At 36.6% G+C, this 23,312-nt stretch overlaps 1 protein-coding gene across 5 annotated transcripts in view; it reads right to left on the bottom strand.

Moving 5' to 3' along the window:
- CDH18 (cadherin 18) overlaps positions 1–23,312 on the bottom strand; it is a 1,130,917-nt gene that overhangs the window by 241,006 nt on the left and 866,599 nt on the right. The gene's annotated exons all lie outside the window — the stretch shown is intronic.

Below are 23,312 nucleotides of genomic sequence, written 5' to 3'. Positions count from 1 at the left end.
AAGAAGAGCTAACTATTCTAAATATATATGCACCTAATACAGGAGCAACCAGATTCATAAAGCAAGTCCTTAAACCTACAAAGAGACTTAGACTGCTGCACAATAATAGTGGGACACTTTAACACTCCACTGTCAATATTAGACAGATCAACGAGACAGAAAGCCAACAAGGAAATCCAGGACTTGAATGTAGAACTGGACCAAGCAAACTTAATAGATATTTACAGAACTCTTAACCCCAAATACAGAGAATATACATTCTTCTCAGCACCACATCACACTTATTGTAAAATCAACCACATTAATTGGAACTAAATCACTCCTGAGCAAATGCAAAAGAATGGAAATCATAGCAAACAGTCTCTCACACCACAGTGCAATCAAATTAGAACTCAGGATGAAGAAACTAACTCAAAACCACACAACCTCATGGAAAATGAACAACTCACTCCTGAATGTAGACTGCATAAACAATGAAATGAAGGCAGAAATAAAGACATTCTTTGAAACCAACGAGAATGAAGATACAACATACCAGAATCTCTGGGACACATTTAAAGCAGTGTCTACAGGGAAATTCATACCAATAAATGCCCACATGAGGAGCATGGAAAGGTCTAAAACCAACACCCTATCATCAAAATGGAAAGAATTAGAGGAGCAAGATAAAAAAAAAAAAAACAAACAAAAACTCAAAAGCTAGTGCAAGACAAGAAATAGCTAAGATCAGAGCAGAACTGAAGGAGATAGAGACACAAAATACCCTTCAGAAAAAATCAACAAATCCAGGAGCTGGTTTTTTGAAAAGATCAACAAAATAGATAGACAGCTAGCCAGACTAGTAAAAAAGAAAACAGAGAAGAATCAAATAGATGCATAAAAAAATGATAAAGAGGACATCACCACCAACTCCACAGAAATACAAACTACCATCATAGATTACTACAGACAACTCTATGCACACAAACCCGTAAATCTGAAAGAAATGGATAAATTTCTGGATAGTTGCACTCTCCCAAGACTAAACCAGGAAGAATTGAATCCCTGAACAGACCAATAACAAGGGCTGAAGTTGAGGCAGCAATTAATAGCCTACCAACTAAAAAAAGCCAAGGTCCAGATGGGTTTACAGCCAAATTCTACCAGACATACAAAGAGGAATGGGTACCATTCCTTCTGAAACTATTCCAAACAATGAAAAAAGAGGGAATCCTCCCCAACTCATTTGATGAGATGAACATCATCCTACTACCAAAACCAGGCAGAGACACAACAAAAAAAGAAAATGTCAGGCCAATATCCATGACGAACATTGATGCAAAAATCTTCAATCAAATACTGGCAAAACAAATGCAAAAGCAAATCAAAAAGCTTATTCATTACGATCAAGTAGGCTTCCTCCTGCAGATGCAAGGCTGGTTCAACATACAGAAGTTTATAAACATAATCTATCATATAAACAGAACAAAAGACAAAAACCAGATAATTATCTCAATAGATTCAGAGAAGGCCTTTGACAAAATTCAAGAGCGCTTAATGCTAAAAACTCTCAATAAACTAGGTATCAATGGTACGTATCACAAAATAATAAAAGCTATTTATGACAAACCCACAGCCAATAACATACTGAACAGGCAAAACCTGGAAGCATTCCCTTTGAAATCTGGCACAAGACAATGATGCCCTCTCTCACCGCTCCTATTGAATATAGTATTGGAAGTCCTAGCCAGAGCAATCAGGCAAGAAAAATAAATAAAGGGTATTCAATTAGGAAAAGAGGAAGTCAAATTGTCTCTATTTGCAGATGACATGATTGTATATTTAGAAGGCCCCATCTTCTCAGCCCAAAATCTCCCAAAACTGGTAAGCAACTTCAGTAAAGTCTCAGGATACAAACTCAATGGGCAGAAATCACAAGTATTCCTATACAACAATAACAGACAAACAGAGAGCCAAATCATGAGCAAACTCCCATTCACAACTGCTGCAAAGAAAATAAAATACATAGGAATACAACTAACAAAGGATGAAAAGGACCTCTTCAAGGAGAGCTAGAAACAACTGCTCAGTTAAATAAGAGAAGACACAAAGAGATAGAAAAATATTCCATGCTCTTGTTTGGAAAGAATCAATATCATGAAAATGGCCACTCTGCTCAAAGTAATTTGTAGATTCAATGCTATGCCCATCAAGCTACCAATGACCTTCTTCACGGAACTGGAAAACATCATTTCAAACTTCATATGGAACCAAAAGAGAACCCGCATAGCCAAAACAATGGTGTAGTCAAAAGCTATGGTGTAGCCATAGCCAAAGAAAAAAGAACAATGCTGGAGGCATCATGCTGACTGAATTCAAACTATAAGGCCACAGTAATCAAAAAAGCATGATACTGGTACCAAAAGAGAGATATAGACCAGTGGAACAGAACAGAGGCCTCAGAAGCAACACTACACAACTACAATCATCTGATCTTTGACAAACCTAAGAAAAACAAGCAATAGGGAAAAGATTCCCTGTTTAATAAATGGTGTTGGGAAAACTGGCTAGCAATGTGCAGAAAGAAGAAATTGGAACCCTTCCTGACACCTTACACTAAAATTAACTCCAGGTGGATTAAAGATCTAAACATAAGACCTAACACCATAAAAACCCTAAAAGAAAACCTAGGCAAAACCCCTCAGGACATAGGCATACGCAAGGACTTCATGACTAAAACACCTAAAGCAATGGCAACAAAAGCCAAAACAGACAAATGGGGTCTAACTAAACTCCAGAGCTTCTGTACACCAAAGGAAACAATCATTAGAGCAAACCAGCAACCAACAGAATGGGAAAAAATTTTGCATCTACCAATCTGACAAAGAGATAATATCCAGAATCTACAATGCACTAAAACAGATTTATAAGAAACAAACAAACAAACCCATTCAAAAGTGGGCAAAGGATATGAACAGATACTTTGCAAAAGAAGGCATTTAGGCAGCCAAGAAACATATGAAAAAATGCTCATCATCACTGGTCATTAGAGAAATGCAAATCAAAACCATATTGAGATACCATCTCACACCAGTTAGAATGGCAATCATTAAAAAATCTGGAGACAATAGATGCTGGAGAGGATGTGGAGAAATAGGAATACTTTTACACTGTTGGTGGGAATGTAAATTAGTTCAACCATTGCGGAAGACAGTGTGGCAATTCCTCAAGGACCTAGAAATAGAAATACTATTTGACCCAGCAATCGCATTACTGGGTATATACCCGAAGAATTATAAATTGTTCTATCATAAAGACACATGTACATGTATGTTCACTACAGCACTGTTTAAAATAGCAAAGACCTGGAATCCACCCAAGTATAGTATCCATCAACTAGAGAATGGATAAAGAAAATGTGGCACATATATACTATGGAATACTATGTAGCCATAAAAAATGATGAGATCATGTCCTTCTTAGGAACATAGATGAATCTGGAAACCATCATTCTCAGCACGCTGCCACAAGAAGAGAAAACCAAACACCACATGTTATCACTCATAGGTGGGTGTTGAACAATGAGAACACATGGACACAGGGAGGGGAGCATCACACACTGTGGACAGTTCGGGGGCAGCTAGGGGAGGAACAGCGGGTGGTGGGGAGTGTGGGGATGGATAATGAGGGGAGAAAGGCCAGATGTGTGTGATGGGGGGATGAAGGCAGCAAATCTCCTTGCCATGTGTGTACCTATGCAACAATCCTGCATGATCTGCACATGTACCCCAAAAACTGAAGTACAATAAAAAAACATATTATGCTAATTGAAAAATCACAAAAATAAAATAAAATGTCTACATAAATGAGACCTTGGAAAGGGAGGGAAAGGATGTGGAGGAAAGAGGGAAAGAAAGAGATATTCAATATTTCTGTGTCTTGGAAAGACTGCGATAGATGATTATACAATTTAAACTTCAGGAATGATCACCATCTCAGGTTTGATTCTAAGTTTGAGTAGCAACTGCAAGCCCTCAGCATAAGATATAATGGTAATTTCTTCTAAAGTTATTTCTTAGGATGTTTGTGTTAGTCTTTTTCTCTTCTCTCTAGGTTCCCAAACATAATTGAGGCCCCTTCCTTTACAGTAACAGAATAGAGTACTAGCTTAACCTTAATCAGCATTTCTTCTGTCCTAAAATATTATATAAGTTATATTCCATCACAATCCTTGTGTACATTTCTAATGCTAAAATACTTAAGTAACCAGGATTTTTATGTAACATTTTAATTCAATATCTATTCAATACACAAACAAGCACAGGCATATTCACTGATTATATGCACATTATTAATCTCTTATTACACTCGTATTTTGCATTGGGTTATATATTCTCATCCACATTGTCTTATTCAGTGTTCTCAAATAAACTGCAATGGTTCTATGAAAGGCTAAAGTTTCCAAACTATATTTCAAAAAAAATGTAGTCAGGCCCCAAGGGGTGTGCAGAATCCAAGTTTAGTGCCCTTTCGACTATACAACACAGCTCATATTATAAGATATAACTTCACACCTGCTATTGACTGAATGTTTGTGTCCCCAAAATTGTATAAGTTAAAGCCCTAATCCCAAATTGGTTAGTTAGTATTTGCAGACAGGGCCTTTGAGAGGTAATTAGTTGATAAGTGTAAGCCCTTGTGAATGGGATCAGTTCTCTTATAAAAGAGGCCTAAGGGAGCTTATTTGCGCCATCCACCATGAGAGGATACAGCAAGAAAGCACCATCTATGAACCAGAAGAACAAACCCTCTCTCTCTGTGTGTGTGTGTGTGTGTGTGTTTCTCTATCTCTATCTCTCTATCTCTCTCTCTGCCATGTGAGGACACAGCAAGAAAGTAGTCATATATAAATCAGGAGGAGATTTCTCATCATGCTAGTGCAATAATCTTACTTCCCAGTCTTCAGAACTGTGACAAATGTCTCTTGTTTAAGTCACCCAGTCTATGATATCATTAATAGCACTCCAAACTGGGAGTGGGTGATGAGATATTACTTATTAGGTACATTGTAAGCTACTAGTGTGACAATCACACTGAAAACCAAGACTTCACCACCACAGAATGTTACACCAAGTAACAAAAGTGTACTTTATCCCTTAAATGTATACAAACTTTAGTATACATTCAGTTAATTTGAGGTATTTCTGTATTATTACAACTTTTTTTTCTAGAAATACTTATGTCCTCTTTCATCTTTAGAAAGAGTAAAATACAATTATCATATTTTTGTAAAGCAGTAATCATCTTACGCTCCATAAAAATTATTTCGCTTCTGAGTGAATACAGTTCTGTACAACTTTTCCTACAAACCAAGATTTCAAAGCAAACTCCATTTATTTTCTAAAAGTATCCATGCTGTATTCCCATGAAGCAAACAACATCAATGTGTTAAACGGCACATATCCAAACAACTGAAATATCGTATCTAAACATTTCTAAACATAAAAGGGTATAGTAAAAAAAAGAATGTCACAGTCTTATGGGACCACTATTGTATTATGGTGCATTGTTGACTGAAACATATTTGTGTAAGGCATGACTATGTGTGTATCTGTCTGTGTGTCTCTCTGTGTATACAAACAGGGTTTTGGGAGAGAGAGAGAATTCATTTTTGTTTAAGTCATTTAAATGGCTATTACTTTTTTCTTTAATTTTCTGAGGTTTTCATTCGCAATTTCTATACAAAGAAGGACTGGGAGCAGAAAACACTCTCTTTTAATGCATACATTTGGTCTTGCTTCGGATGACTGCTTCAGAAACTAAGAATGACAGTCTCCTGTGGGTCTTTTGTAAGCACAGGTATGCTGATGGCAAATCCAAACTGCCGATCAATTTCAGTGGATTCCCAGGCTTGTTCATGTGTTTGTATCTGAACATTCCCAGTAGCAAGGGCTTTCCTCTCTCTCCCAGGAAGTCTCTGGGCCTTGTTTCTATTATGGTTTCTTTAAAATCCTTACTTGTGTAACTCTTTAGTTACCATCAGATACAGAGCAAAAATTAAGAAATAGAAATTTTGTTATGAAAATGCAATAAAGTTAAGTAAATAAAGTGTGGAAACAGTGAGAAAAAAAGAAAAAAGTAAGTGAAAAACTAAGCACAAAACAAGAAAACCCAAAAGACAAATAGTAATTGCTGTTAGTAAAATTATTGAAAATGATAAAAATTATTAATTGGAGATACTGATACAGAAAATGATAAAATTATGGCTGAAATATCACATTTTAAATCTTGTGTATTTGGGATAATCTCTAGTTAGCAAAGTGGGAAATTATGTGTTTTAAAAAATGACTGAGGTTTAATCAGATAGGTCCTCCAAGGAAGACAACTTCTCTTGGAGGGAAAAAAAAAAAAAAAAAAAAACTGTTGTACATATATCTCTTGATAAAGGATAAAAAGCCCTGTTTGTGTCAGTGAACAAAAGTAAGGAGAAGAAGATTCATATTTCTCCACATAGAAATATTTAGCTTTCTGTGAACATTCTGGAAGACACTGAAAAGATAGAAACAAACAAGGAAAAAATGTGGCCCAAAGAGTGAGGGAGATGAGACCTTTATGAAATAAAAACAGGAGCTGGCCCAACATGCCAGCTTACACCTGTAATCCCAGCACTTTGGGAGGCAGAGGCAGGTGGATCACAAGTTCAGAAGATCAAGACCATCCTGGCTAACACTGTGAAACCCATCTCTACTAAAAATACAAAAAAGTAGTCGGGCGTGGTGGCACAAAGCTGTAGACCCAGCTACTTGGAAGGCTGAGGCAGGAGAATTGCTTGAACCCGGGAGGTGGAGGTTTCAGTGAGCAGAGATCATGCCACTGCACTCTGGCATGGGACACAGAGCGAGACTCCATCTCAAAACAAAAACAAACAAACAAACCCAGGAGCTTTAGTGTCCGATGACACAGAATTATGAGGAATTTGGAAGTATTTAGTTTGTTTCAAGTTGACCCCTTTGTTCATGGATCACAATTATCTTCCATATTCTCACAACATTTAGAAAAAGTCTGTTTCCACCAGAAGTCCTGTGTTAACAGCACTTGGGGACAATGAAGGCATACTGGCTCCATGGTCCAGCAAGAATAGAAAGAAAGTAGTAGCCCCTAGAGATAAAATTGAGTTATGACTGGGCAAGCAGTGGGCAAGTTTCTTCTCAGATCACCTTTCTGATGAGAGCAAAGATCACCTGGTGGTCATCAAGGACATTAACCAGAGACAAAACTCTTTATCTGAGGAATTTAGAAATCAGGAGACTTCCCTATTATCTAAAGCCCTAAAATTTCTATACATCTACAGTATGCATGTATGTTGAAACTTACTGTACAACTCTTCCTGACATTGTCACCAAAATGTCTACAAATGTAATCATTTATCATGACCTATGTGGCGAATAGGGTCCAAATTACCCTTAGGTTCCTGCTTTAAGATCTACAAACACCCCTAAGGAAAAATCCACCGAGGTGCTCTCAGTCCTGTCTTGCTGAAGATCCTTGCTGAACTCTTCTGCAGCCTTTCTAACTAATAAAACCTCCCTTTCGGCTAGGCGCGGTGGCTCACACCTGTAATCCTAGCACTTTGGGAGGCTGAGGTGGGTGGATTGCCTGAGGTCAGGAGTTCGAGAACAGCCTTGCTAACATGGTGAAACCCCATCTCTACTAAAAATACAAAAATTAGCCTGGCCTGTAGTGGCATGCACCTGTAATCCCAGGTACTCAGGAGGCTGAGGCAGGAGAATTGCTTGAACCCGGGAAGGGGAGGTTGCAGTGAGCCGAGATCAAGCCACTGCACTCTAGCCTGGGTGACAAGCAAGATTCCATCTCAAAAAAACAAACAAACAAAAAAATCAACTTTCCTTTCAAACCTGTGCTGTTGGCAAATTCTTCTTATTACCCATGAGCCAATCACTTGCCATGGTGGGACCTCCGATATTGCCTGGCACTTAATTCACAACTATGTAAAGGAAGGGGGTTGGGGGACTTTTTTCTCCCCAAACTGCATAGGATGGGAGCTTGAGACATTTATTCGGATTTTTTTTTTTTTTTTTGAGACAGAGTCTCAGTCTGTTGCCAGGTGCCAGGCTAGAGTGCAGTGGCACAATCTCAGCTTACTGCAACCTCCGCCTCCCGTGTTCAAGCAATTATCCTTGCCTCACCCTCCTGAGTTTCTGGTACTACAGGCACATGCCACCACGCCCAGCTTATTTTTGTATTTTTTAGTAAAGACAGGGTTTCACCATGTTGGCAAGGATGGACTCGATCTCTTGACCTCGTGATCGGCCTGCTTCGGCCTCCCAAAGTGCTGAGATTACAGGCCTGAGCCACCACGCCCAGCCTTATTTGGATTTTAAAGAAAAGTCTTGGCCTGGCGTGGTTGTTTATACCTATAATCCTTGCACTTGGGGGGCCAAGGCGGGTGGATCACCTGAGGTCAGGAGTTCAAGACCAGTCTGACCAACATGGTAAAACTCTTTCTCTACTACATATACAAAAATTAGCTAGGTGTGGTGGCGGATGCCTGTAATCCCAGATACATGGAAGGCTGAAGCAGGAGAATCACTTGAATCCAGGAGGTTGAGGTTGAAGTGAGTCAAGATCATGACACAGCACTCCAGCGTGGGTGACAGAGCAAGACTTTGTCTCAAAAAACAAAAACAGATAAAGAAAAATGTGGTTTATATAAACCATGGAATACTCCTCAGCCATAAACAAGAATGAAATCATGTCTTTTGCATGAACATGGATGGAACTGAAGGCCATTATCTTAAGTAAAATAACACAGAAAGAGAAAGTCAAATCCTATATGTTTTCTCTTATAAGTGAAAGCTAAATAATGTGTATACATGGACATAGAATGTGGAATAATAGATTCTGGAGACTCTGAAGGGTGGGAGCGAGTGAGGAATGGGAAATTAATTGGTACAATGTACGTATTCTGGGTTCTTATTAAAAGCCCAAACGTTACCACTATATATTCATGCCACAAAACTGTACATGTATCCCTCAAATTTATAGGAATAAAAGAATATATAGATAATTAGAAATTTGCTACTGTGTGTAAATCACCCAGGAAGGCCTAGTGTGGAAAGTGACAGTAACACTTCTGGTATTCAAGCTCTTATGGAGCTCTCAGGGTAGAGAAGAAATATCGGAATAAAAGGGCTACTGCTATGTTTTATGAGAAATATAAAAATGTTACTCAAAGATTGGAGAGATTAGTTCTAAGGGTCCAGAGAATCAACCATTGAAGTGTAAGTTTTCCTGGGAAGGAAGAGTAATAGCCTAAGTGAAAAAATAACACAGAAGCAGTGCTTGGTTGAAACGGAGGGGTAGGTATCAGCTTAAAAATTATATATGTGTGTGTGTGTGTGTGTGTGTGTGTGTGTGTGTATACTCTACATATGCGTGTGTATATATATATAATGGGAAATTATATATGTGTATTTTCTATATATATATGTATATATAGTGGTAAAAATTGTGGAACATTAATAATATTCTAATGTTTTCTAGATTTCATTGTAAATGTCTAAGATATTGGGTTAGGGAAGAATCTAGGGAAATCAGTGAGATTGCAGTATATTTAATCCTATGGCAGGGGGATAAATTACCTCGGAATAAATTTAAAGTGATGAAAAAAATCAAATAGCTTGGTGATTATATACCATGAATTATGTTTAATCAGGTTTAAAGACTAAAGGAGACAATCACAGTATTTCCTATTTTCTATTGATTTAATATTTGACAATAAATTAAATAGTATTAATAGCTAATATATTTGTCAGGCTATTGGCTAAACAGTAATTCCCAGTATTTTTTTCTCAATAGTTACTATTGAGACCATGCAGGAGGCATAGAGTGAAGCCACAAAATAAGAAGATTAAATGAATTTGTCTTTTATTAGGAAGAAATTGTATAAGACACGCTGCAATTGACCAATATCGATTCTTATCTTTTTGATATGTAAAGGTACAACTACTATTTTATAGGGAATTAGATGATTTTTTTTACTCTCCTGGTAGTAGCTGGTCAATTTTTTGACAAACAGTTGTTATTTTTGAAGAAGTTGATTCAACTATTTCCTTACTCTGTTTGCTTAACAGGTTTATGCAAGTTTAATTTACATTACCATAACATTTATTTAAGTGTACAATCCAACCTAATGCCATCTTAATGGTTTCATTTAGGGCTACAATGAATAGTTTGACTAGCATAGAACACTGATCTATAATTTGGTTTTGTTAGAACCATATGCAGAGCAATTAAATTTGATAGATATTATTCTGTTAATGTCAAAAGGACACTATGATCTTGCCACAGAGCAGGAGAGTTATCTGATATCTATGGTGTCTGTAAAGTACTTTGCTACTTTGTGATGGCAATAAAATTATTTACCAAATATGCATTCTCAGGGAAGTATCAGAGAAAAATACATTTAGTTTCATTTTAATTCCTCCAAGTAGCAAACCTAATATAACTTTTGATATTTCATTTAAAGTGTGAAAAATGTCCTTTTGCAGTTTGATATTGCTACTGAAACTGTAAAGTCATTATGTACGGAGAGAGAGCTGTGTGTTCGCTCTGGTTTGTAGAATTCAGGTTGAGAGTAAGGAAAGTATTCTCAGTAAGCCAGCTCAATCACTGCCTGGGCAGTGCAGTGTACTATGAAGGTTATTCATGTGTCTGCAAAGTACATCTCCCAAAGGTCCCAGGTATCAGTTAGCACAGGGTATTTGTCTCAAGATAAATTAATGTAATTGGAGTTACTTCAATGAGGTCCTTCAGCAATCTCCATGTAACTTTCTCTTTGTGTTTGTTGTCACATGATCACAAAATACATGTTTAAGTCCAGAAGATGGTAAAGTCAATTGAGGTAGCATTGACACCTTTATAAAGATTTCAAAATTTTCCTGAAATAACTCAGTGGCCTCACTGGTCGGAGGAGTGTCAACAGATACAGGGAGGTTGGAAAAATATAGATTTTTAATTGCATATATTGCTACCCTGAGTAAAATCAGAGTTATGATGGGACAGGCAAAATGAAAAATTGGTATTACATAGGCAACTACTAATGTTTACTAGACTTCAATAACCCTTTATTTCTTAAACGCTATCGAAATTGGGACTTTTTTTTCTTGTGTTGTGTTCCTCACACAACCTGCTGCAGTTCAGGAACTACTTAGAATTCTTCCCTAAAGTAGACAAATTGAGATTTTTTTTTTTTTTTCAGTAAATGGAAGCTATTTATTTTTTTCCAAGAGGAACGCATTACTTAGCTTTGATGATTACTATAAATATTTTTGTCTGTTAACAAGCTATAAATGAACTATTTTTAAATGTTTGTACATTAAGTTCTCAATATCTTTGATAGGTTCTTTAAAATGGTGATAACAAGAAAAGGGACATACAGCAGGTTCTCAAGTAATGTGATTTCTATGACTTCATTTCCTTATAACATTGATGGAAACAATATATGGTGTCATTATACTTCATTGTGCTCAAAATTACACTTTCCAAGAATCTACGAATACGTGAGGACCTACTGTATAATTGTTTGTGCAAGCAATTATTATTATTGTTATTATCATAGAAATGAGCTATAAAAAGATAAATTGACAAAGCATATTCTATTGTGAAATCTTCTTTCCTCCTGCAGATACTGTAAATGACAATTTAAATATTTTGTCTTCTTAGCTTTTAATAAATATAAAATACTGACTTTGGAAAGTGAAAACTATTGTGAAATAGATTTCTCATATGAAATTACATAAAATTAAAATTAATATCTATAGGATTTGTAGAGACGCTTAATACAGTTTTTTAAGCATATACGGAAATCATTCTGTAACTTAGTATTTTTGCTCACTGAGCTAAAATGAAATGAAATAAATTTGGGGAGATAATAGAGAACCAAAAAATGTTAAGGATTTAATTACTTTATGCAGACTCGAGAAATAATGTTGAAACACCTTGTTTTCAATTACATCCTATGAAATTCATTGAGGTCTTCAACTGAGTTTATTTTTCTACCTGATTGATTTCTGCTACAAAATGTTAAGAAAAGATCATCTTGAAGAATCAGTTATTGTCGGTCACGATCTCTGCATTACTGACTATTGTTTCAGAAAGAGCATGCCCCTGTACCTCATCTAGAGACACTATTCTGAGTCAAGACTGTCAATTCTGAAGAGGTTGGTTTTTTTATTGTCTAATTTTTACTTCCTTATAGATTATCATTTGCAATTTTCTAATGGTGTATTTCTCTTAATTATCATGTTTGTAAAAGGTTTCTTGAAAATGTTTGGAAAGAAATTTAATTGCATATAAGTTCATAAGGTACCTTATCTTTTTAAAATTTACATAGCTATTTCAACTAAAAAATTCTTTCAAACAAAATAATCTTTTTTTTTTCTACTTCACATAAGACTATTTCAAATCCTCATAATGGTTCAAAATGTGGTAATTTAGGGAAATTCTTGTCAATCTTTTTTTTTTTTTTTTCCTGAGACAGAGTTTTGCTCTACTGCCCAGGCTAGAGTGCAATGGCATGACCTCAGTTCACTGCAACCTTTGCCTCCCAGGTTCAAGCTATTTTCCCTACCTCAGCTTCCTGAGTAGCTGGGATTACAGGTGCACACTACCACAACTGGCTAAATTTTGTATTTTTTAGTACAGACAGGATGTCACCATGTTGGCCAGGCTAGTCTTGAACTACTGACCTCAGGTGATCCACCCACCTCAGCCTCCCAAAGTGCTAGGATTACAGGCATGAGCCACTGGGCCAGACCTCTTGTCAATCTTCAGGACACAAGATAACTTGAGTCCTATATTTTTGCAAGGACTGGGCTAAGAACATTGTCCTCATTTTCCCACGATATTTAGTCATTACCATTTTAAGTTTATACACATAGAAACAGAAGCAAAAAAATAAATAATTTGATCAATTAGTATTCTAGGATTTGCAAACAAAGCATTACCAGCTTCTTTTGCAATATACCTTAGTATTTCAGAAAAATATACAATTTATGCTATATTTATATCATATTAATTCAACTAGAATATGATGGAAAGGTCAAGTAAGCAGTTTCTTCATTAAATTTATAATAGTGCCATGTCAAAATAAATAATAATCTGACTGTGTCTTTGAAACTGATAGTAATTATTAGGTGTAGGGAATTTTATTTGATGCTAAGTGTTCTATCCCTTTGAGATAGACATTATTAATGCAAAATAATTTGATTGACAAAATAGTTGAAGTTCACTGTCTATTCCATTTTAATATCATGTAACAGAAACAATTAAAGTACTAAAATACACTAGGAGAGCTGGTAAAATAATACGTGATATGCTCTTAGTATATAAACAAAGATAGCCTGCCTGGTCTTACTATTTTTATGTACCTGACAAGTAAATGTAGAATGTATCAGCATAAATGTTTTTAGCTGGCATATTTTATAATCAATATTCTTACATTAATTAATATAGATATGTAAAGATTGCATGAAAAATGATATATGAGTTTAAAACATAAATATGCAAATATGAAAATAAATAAATGGTTCAGTAATATTTACTGGGCATGTGAGAAAAACCCACTATAAGAACCATTTATACAAATCTATGAGCTCCGTTATTGATTGTCAATGATTCATACATTTTGTGTTAATTACAGTCCAAAGGGCTAATATTCACGACTATAAACAATTGTAAGGGAGACTTAACTAGGATTTTGTAAACAGTATGCTCCTTTGTTTTTCCTGACATCAGGCTTTAATTTAGGTTTTCAGGCTTCTTGAACTGGTCATCGGGAAGATTCAATATATTTGTATGAAACAGACACAAGCATGACTTAAGTTATATGCACTAACAAAAATAACGTTAAGTAGTTCATAAGTTGTTAACTATGAAACAGCAATCAGAGAATCATCAAATAGCTATCAAAGTAATGAGCATTAAGATATTTTCATGTCTACTTAAAAACTACACACTGGCCTTCCATTCTGTAAGGAAATGGAATGTTTCCCTTCTGTTTGTAAGGCCCTGGAATGATACCTGGTAGATTTCTGGCTCTATCTCAGACTTAAGTTATGGGAATTCGTTTCCTTGTGTAGGAATTTGATCATTCAGCTTTTGCAGTCACCACGTCACAAAAATTTTACAGTTTCTGAAGAGACATAGAAACTTTTAAATATTAATTTATTTTTAACTCAATTTACACTATATTAACTAAAGTAGGGCTGAGATTTGAGTTGTGCTAACACGCAAACATCATTCCAGATTTCTCTTGAATTTCATTTTCTGATCATTCAAAATGACTTTCCCCCTCTGTGGCCTTCCTCAAAATGCATTGCTTAGGTTTCGCTGTTTCCTTAGTTAGTAAAATGTTTTCTTCAATAACTGTAAAAAATGTTTTTTCTATGAATCTAGCTAGAAATAGCACATTTCTTTTATTTTTATCACCATAGTCCCCTGCACCTTTTAAATGGCAGTTAATGTTGAACTTCACTTTTAAATGCACATTTGTCATTTGTTGGTATACACTGAGCACAAATCGTAAAATAATCACCCTAACAAACGTAATTTAAAGCAATACATTTTTCACAAGATGTTTCACTATACTAATAAATAAGATTTCAGTGTAAAAAAAATTCAGATGATCCAAGATGGCTGAATAGTAACGACTGTGGAATGCAGTTCCCAGTGAGAGCACTGAGAGTGAGTGATCACTGCATTTCCAGATGAGTTTTAACTGCCCACAGACCAAGAGATGCCCAGGCAGAAAAGTGCCACAAGTCTCCAGCAGGATTGTTTCAGCCGGTGTGGCAGGTCTCCGCACAAAAACTCCCACAAATCTGGGCAGCTGTTTCAACTGGCTCCTGGAATGCCTGGGAGACAGAGTCACCCATTCAACTGAACAAAAAGGGGCTGTAAACAGTGAGCTAGGTAATCTGGCTCAGCAGGTCCCACCCCCACAAAAACCAGCAATCTGAAACACTCTGGATTGACAGTTTCACAGCAAGCAAGCACAGCTGGACCCGGGATGATCCAGCTCTGTGGGGGTAAGGGTGTCCGCCATTACTGAGGCAGTCTACCATTACCAGGGCAGTCCGCCATTACCAAGGCAATCCGCCATTACTGAGGCAGTCCACCATTACAGAGATAGTCCACCATTACTGAGGCAGGTTGCCATTACCAAGGCATTTCTAACTAGACCTCTATAAACAAAACTGCAGGGAAGTTCACACAGCAGCTGGGCAGAGCCCACAGCAGCTCAGCAATGCCTCTACTGGCAGACTCTGACTAGGTTACCTCCTTGCTGGAGTGGGCATCTCTCAAAAAAGACAGCAGCACATCAGGAACTTATAAATAAAGCCCCACCCTTCCAGGATGGAACACCTGGGAAAAAAAAGGCAACTATGAGTTCTGCTGCAGCAGACTTAAACATACCTGCCCAGCAGCTCTGAAAGGAACAACACAGCTCACAGCTCAGCACTTGAGCTGATATAACGGACAGACTGTCTCCTCAAGCAGCTCCACGACCCTGTATATCCAAAGAGATACCTCATAAAGGAGAGCTCAGGCTGACATCTGGCAGGTACCCTTCTGGGACAAAGAGAAGAAGAAACTGGCAGCAACCTTTACTATTCTGTAGCCACTGCAGGTGATCCCCAGGCAAGCAGGGTCTGGAGTGGACCTCCAGCAGTCCTACAGCAGAGGGGCCTGACTGTTTGAAGGAAAACTAAAAAACAGAAAGAAATAACTTCATCATTGACAAAAAAGACATCCACTCAGAGACCCCATCCAAAAGTCACCAACTACAAAGACCACAGGTAGATAAATCCACAAAGATGGGAAGAAACCAGTATAAAAAAAGATGAAAACACACAAAATCAGAATGCCTCTCTTCATCCAAGGGATCACAACTCCTCACCAGCAAGGGAACAAGGCTGGATAGAGAATGAATCTGATGAATTGACAGAAACAGGCTTCAGAAAGTGGATAATAACAAACTTCTCTGAGCTAATAGAACATGTTCCAACCCAATGTAAAGAAACTAAGAACCTTGAAAAAGGTTTGATGAAATGCTAACGAGAATAAACAGCTTGGAGAATGAAATAAATGAATTGATGGAGCTGAAAAACACCACCTGAGAACTTCACAAAGCATATACAAGTTTCAATAGCCAAATCAACCAAGCAGAAGAAAGGGTATCAGAGATTGAAGATCAACTCAATGAAATAAAATGAGAAGGCAAGATTAGAGAAAAAATAGTAAAAAGAAATGAACCAAGACTCCAAAAATATGGGATTATGTGAAAAGACCTAATCTACTTTTGATAGGTGTACCTTAATGTAACAGAGAGAATGAATCCAAGGTGGAAAACTTTCTTCAGGATATTATCCAGGAGAATTTCCCCAACCTAGCAAGGCAGGCCAATATTCAAGTCCAGGAAATACAGAGAACACCACAAAGATATTCCTCAAGAAGAGCAACTCTGAGGCACATAATCATCAGGTTCACCAGGGTTGAAATGAAGGAGAAAATGCTAAGGGCAGCCAGAGAGAAAGGCTTGGTTACCTACAAAGGGAAGCCCAACAGACCTAGAGCAGATATCTTGGCAGAAACCCTACAAGCCAGAAGAGAGTGGGGGCCAATATTCAACATCCTTAAAGAAATGAACTTTCAACCTATAATTTCATATGCAGCCAAACTAAGCTTCATAAGTGAAGAAGAAATAAAATCCTTTATGAACAAGCAATTGCCCAGAGATTTCATCACCACCAGGCCTGCCTTACAAGAGCTCCTGAAAGAAGCACTAAACATAGAAAGGAACAACCCCAGTATCAGCCACTCCAAAAACATACCAAATGGTAAAGACCATCGATACAATGAAGAAAATGTGTCAACTAATGAGCAAAACAACTGGCTAGCATCAAAATGGCAGGATCAAATTCATACATAACAATATTAACCTTAAATGTAAATGGGCTAAATTCCAGAATCAAAAGACACAGAGTGGCAAATTGAATAAAAAGTCAAAACCCATCAGTGTGCTCTATCCAGGAAACCCATCTCACTTGCAAGGATATACATAGGCTCAAAATAAAGAGATGGAGAAGATTTACCAAGCAAATGGAGAACAATGAAAGCAGGAGTTGCAATCCTAGTCACTAATAAAACAGACTTTAAACAAACAAAGGTCCAGGAGACCAAGAAGGACATTAAATAGTGGTAAAAGGATCAATGCAACAGGAGGAGCTAACAATCTTAAATATATATACATCCAATACAGGAGTACCCAGATACATAAAGCAAGTTCTTAATGACCTACAAAGAGACATAGACCGCCACACAATAGTAGTGGGAGACGTTAACACTACACTGTTAATATTAGAAAGATCAACGAGACAGAAAATTAACAAGGATATCCAGGATTTGAACTCAGATCTGAACCAAGCAAACCTAATAGACATCTACAGAACACTTCACCCCAAATCCACAGAATATACATTCATCTGATACCACATCACACCTACTCTAAAATTGACCACATAATTGGAAGTAAATCACTTCTCAGCAAAGGCAAAAGAACAGAAATCATAACAAACATTCTCTCGGACCACAGTGCAATCAAATTAGAATGCAGGATTAAGAAACTAATTCAGAAACACACCACTTCACAGAAACTGAACAACTGGCTCTTGAATGTTGACTGGATAAGCAATGAAATGAATTCAGAAATAAAGATGTTCTTCAAAACCAACGAGAATGAAGACACAACATACCCAAATCTCTGGGACACATTTAAAGCAGTGTCTAGAGGAAAATGTATAGCAATAAATGCCCACAGAGAAGCAAGAAAAGATCTAAAATTGACACCCTATCATCAAAATTGAAAGAGCTAGGAAAGCAAGATCAAAAAAACTCAAAAGCTAGTGGAAGACAAGAAATAACTAAGATCAGAGCAGAACTGAAGGATATAGAGACACAAAAAACCCTTCAAAAATTAACAAATCTAGAAGCTGGTTTTTTGAAAAGATCAACAAAATAGACAGACCACTGGCCAGATTAACAAAAAAGAAAAAAGAGAAGAATCAAATGGATGCAATAATAAACAATAACAGGGACATCACCACAGATTCCACAGAAATACAAACTACCATCAGATTACTACAAACAACTCTATGCACATAAATCAGTAAACCTGGAAGAAATGTATAAATTTCTGGACACTTGCACCCTCCCAAGCCTAAACCAGGAAGAAGTCGAAACCCTGAAAAGACCAATAACGAGGACTGAAGTTGAGGCAGCAATTGATAGCATATCATCAAAAATAATCCCAGGTCCAGATGGGCTCACAGCTGGATTCTACCTGACATACAAAGAGTAACTGGTACCACTCCTTCTGAAACTATTCCACACAATCCAAAAAGAGGGAATCCTTCCCAAATCTTTTTATGAGACCAACATCATCCTGATACCAAAACCCAGCACAGACTCAACAAGAAAAGAAAACTTCAGGCTAATATCCATGATGAACATAGATGCAAAAATCTTCAATAAAATACTGGCAAACCAATTGCAACATCACTTCATAAAGCTTACCCGTCATGATCAAGTAGACTTCATCCCGGGGATGCAATGCTGGTTCAACATATGCAAGTGTATAAATGTAAACCAACACATAAACAAAACCAAAGACAAAAACCACGTGATTATCTCAATAGATGCAGAGAAGGGTTTTGACAAAATTCAACAGCCCTTTATGGTAAAAACTCAATAAACTAGGTGTTGATGGAAGATATCTCAAAATAAGAAAGGCTATTTATGACAACCTCATGGCCAATATCATACTGAGTGGGCAAAAACTGGAAGCATTTCCTTTGAAATCTGGCACTAGACAAGAATGTCTTCTCTCACCACTCCTATTCAATATAGTTTTGGAAGTTCTAGCCAGAGTAATCAGGAAAGAAAAGAAATAAAGGGTATTCAATTAGGAAAGGAGGGAGTCATATTGTCTCTATTTGCAGATGACATGATTGTATATCTAGAAGACCCCATCGTCTCAGCCCCAAACCTCCTGAAACTCATAAGCAAGTTCAGCAAAGTCTCAGGATACAAAATCAATGTGCAGAAATCGCAAGAATTCCTATACACCAATAACAGATTTAAAGAGAGCCAAATCAATAGTAAACTGCCATTCACAATTGTTACAAAGAGAATAAAATACATAGGAATAGAGCTAACAAAGGATGTAAAGGAACTCTTCAAGGAAAACTACAAATCACTGCTCACGGAAATAAAAGAGGACACAAACAGATGGGGAAACATTCCATGCTCATGGTTAGGAAGAATCAACATTGTGAAAATGGCCATACTGCCCAAAGTAATTTACACATTCAGTGCTATCCCATCAAGCTACCTAAGACCCTCTTCACAGAACCGGAAAAAACCACCTTAAACTTCATATGGAACCAAAAGAGCCCGCATAGCCAAGTCAATTCTAAGCAAAAAGAACAAAGTGGGAGGCATCAGACTACCGGACTTCAAACTATACTACAAGGCTACAGTAATGAAAACAGCATGGTACTGGCACCAAAACAGAGATACAGACCAATGGAAAAGAACAGAGGCCTTGGAGGCAATACCACATGTCTACAATCATCTGATCTTTGACAAAACTGACAAAAACAAGCAATGGGGAAAGGTTCCCTGTTTAATAAATGGTGTTGGGAAAACTGGCTTGCAAGTTTCAGAAAGCAGAAATGGGACCTCTTCCTGACACCTTACACTAAAACTAGCTCCAGATGGATTAAAGACTTAAACATAATAACTAACACCATAAAAACCCTAGAAGAAAACCTAGGCAAAACCATTCAGGACATAGGTACACACAAAGACTTCATGAGTAAAACACCAAATGCATTGGTAACAAAAGCCAAAATAGACAAACGGGGTCTAGTTAAACTCCAGAGTTTCTGCACAGCAAAAGAAACAATCATTAGAGTGAACTGGCAACCAACAGGATGGGAAAAAATTTTTGCAAACTACCCATCTGACAAAGGGCTAGTATCCAGAATCTACAAATAACTGAAACAGATTTACAAGAAAACAAACAAATAAACAAACCCATTCAAAAGTGGGCAAAGGATATGAAGAGACACTTTTCAAAAGAAGACATCTATGCATCCAACAAACATATGAAAAAATGCTCATCATCACTGGTCATTAGAAAAATGCAAATCAAATCCACATTGGGATACCATCTCCTGCCAGTTAGAATGTCGGTCATTAAAAATCTGGAGACAACAGATGCTGGAGAGGATGTGGAGAAATAGGAACACTTTTACATGGTGGGTGGGAGTGTAAATTAGTTCAATCATTGTGGAAGACAGTGTGGCGATTCCTCAAGGACCTAGAAATAGAAATTCCATTAGACCCAGCAATGCCATTATTGGGTATATATCCAAATGATTATAAATCATTCTATTATAAAGACAAATGCACACGTATGTTCAGTGCAGCAATGTTTGTCATAGAAAAGACTTGGAACCAACCCAAATGCCCATTGATGATAGACTGGACATGGACAATGTGGCACAAATATGCCATGGAATACTATGCAGCCATAAAAATGATGAGCTCATGTCCTTTGTAGGGACATGGATGAATCTGCGAACCATCAACAGAAAATCAAACACTGCATGTTCTCACTCATAGGTGGGTTTTGAACGAGAACACATGGACACAGGCAGGGGAGCATCACACAATGGGGTCTGTTGAAGGGGACTAGGGGAGGGACAATGGGGGTTAGGGAGTTGGGGAGGGATAACATGGGGAGAAATGCCAGATACAGGTGATGAGGATTGAGGAAGTAAACTACATTGCTACGCATGTGCCTATGCAAGAATCCTGCATGTTTTGCACATGTACCCCAGAACCTAAAGTGCAATAAAATATTTTTTTTTAATTTAGACATTATTAATTCACTTCTGTGTCATATAGTAATTCAACAGCTACACAATTCATTTTTGGGATACAGCTATTCAAAAATAGTTTACAAAATAGGAAGCCAAGGTCTCCAGAAGATCACAATGGTCAATAAAATTTAATATATCATGGAAAAAAGGCAATCCAAACATTGATTTTAGTCAAAAGCACTCACAAGTCTAAAATTTGTGGGCTCATTGTTATGTTTTATTAAGATTGGGCTTCAGTGAAAATAACTGGAAACATGCTGAGATGAAGCCATGCCAATTAGGGAATGGAATTAAGTGATACTATTAATATATACCATTACAAGTGATTACTATCTCCATACTTCTTATATAACATTCCATCCAACATAACTGATTCTTTGGTTTTTTAGTATGCTTGTATTTTATTCCAGTCACTTTTCTGCACAATTTCAACTAAATTCATTAGTTCTGAGGATGTTTAATTGCATAGTAATAGGGCTTTTAAGCACAAATTGCCAAATTTGTTGTTTGTGAAGACTATTGAACATTTTATTTTATACCCCACTTAGCACTTTCTACAGATAACTTTCTAACTCTCTAAGTTATCTGCATATTTAAAAGACCTTTAAAAACACTGTGTCCCTTAATGACCTAGTAGAACAGATACCTGTAGGTTCCCATGATGCATCAGCCAGTATTATAGTAATATTAACACGTATCAAAATGGAGGCATGCATTTTATTCAATACATTAAAGCACTGAAGAAAGAAACAAAGAAATGCAAGAGTAAAGAAAATTTTGCAGCACAACATTTGAATAGCATCCTATTTATGTTTGAGATAAACATTTTTTGTTGTTTAATGAAGTATTATGTATAATATATATACATAAATGAGTGCATATTGTATTTTCATATTATGTTATTGATTTTTTGCTTCCCCAAATCACAAACGATGGCAGTCCAACACTATTAGAGCATTTCTCTCAGTGACCTAATTTATCCATCCAAGTGCATACACATACGTGTGTTTACTCACACAACATATACGAACATTCACATTGAGACACATGAACACACAAAATTGATGTTTGTTAACCAACTGTATGCATAAAAAGTGTAAAAGATTTGTTTTAAATTTTTATCCAGGATGTTTATAACATGGCAATATTCTATTAGGTAACTGTAACATTATTTATAAATAAATGTCTGGCTTTGTATGGCATCATTAATGGATGAATGTCATGTTTCTGTGCATGTGTCTTTATGCATTCATGCCTATGTGACACGTGCATGCATGTGTGTTTGTACAATCCTAAACAAGGCAGTTGAAACAGTTTGTATTCCTGTTTCTTTCCTCTAGAGATATGAGATTTTAAAGTGACAATTACACTTATTTTATATTTGAAGCAAAAATCGTTATTGGGAAAATAGAACAAAATGTGAAATATCACCATCAAATACTAACAAGCTTTTCAACTAATTCTAAGCTCTTCTAAAGGAATAATAATGTGTAATCATAAATATGTACATTTTTCTGCCATCACTTAGATTACTAGATTAATAAGCATGTTTTCCTAAATATTAAGTGATAGCTTGGAACTAACAGAACCTGCAGATCTGATACTCATTTTAAGTTATATAAATTTGTATATATTTAATTATATCCCAATTTCTATTTTTCACTTTAACTACATATTAGAATCTATTCTATAATTATAACGCATATAAGGATATATACACATATTTAATCATGTATATATTCTTCATGTCTCCCTTTCTATATATGTTCTACATTGTTTTATTTTTAAGGTGTAACAAAGAAAGAAAGAGTTAAGCAAGCATGTCTGAGATCCATTCATGCCAACGTATTTCCATGTTGGAGCACTCCAGGAAAAGAAAGAAGGCAAGTGACCCAATCAAAGCCTCTTGTAAACATGATAATATCAAAACTCTTGGTAAACAATCTAGTGGTATTAGAGAGAAAGTGCTTATCTATAACATCTTTTTAGTTGACTGTGCCTCACATAACACATTGGTAAACAAATCTATGATCTGTAGACTTATTGAACAAGGTTCTCTGAAAAAATGGGTTATATGTTATATAATTATAGAAGTATAGAGAGATATTTACAATAAAAATGGCTCCCTTCCGCATTAGTTATGTGGCTGTGTGACCATTGACTTACAGAGGCCACATGTTGATCTGATTCAGAGTGCATTTCATACTTAGAAAGGACACAGGGCGCTGCTGGAACATCCTGGGTCTCTCTCTGCTTTGCTTCATAAATATGTATGTCCTTAAAATTTAAAAGAAACTTGAG

Source organism: Cebus imitator, unplaced genomic scaffold, assembly GCF_001604975.1.
Source record: "Cebus imitator isolate Cc_AM_T3 unplaced genomic scaffold, Cebus_imitator-1.0 Scaffold35, whole genome shotgun sequence".
In the NCBI taxonomy this organism is placed as follows: Eukaryota; Metazoa; Chordata; class Mammalia; order Primates; family Cebidae; genus Cebus; species Cebus imitator.
Note: the sequence above shows the minus strand (reverse complement) of the source record. Positions and strands in the feature narration are given on the sequence as shown.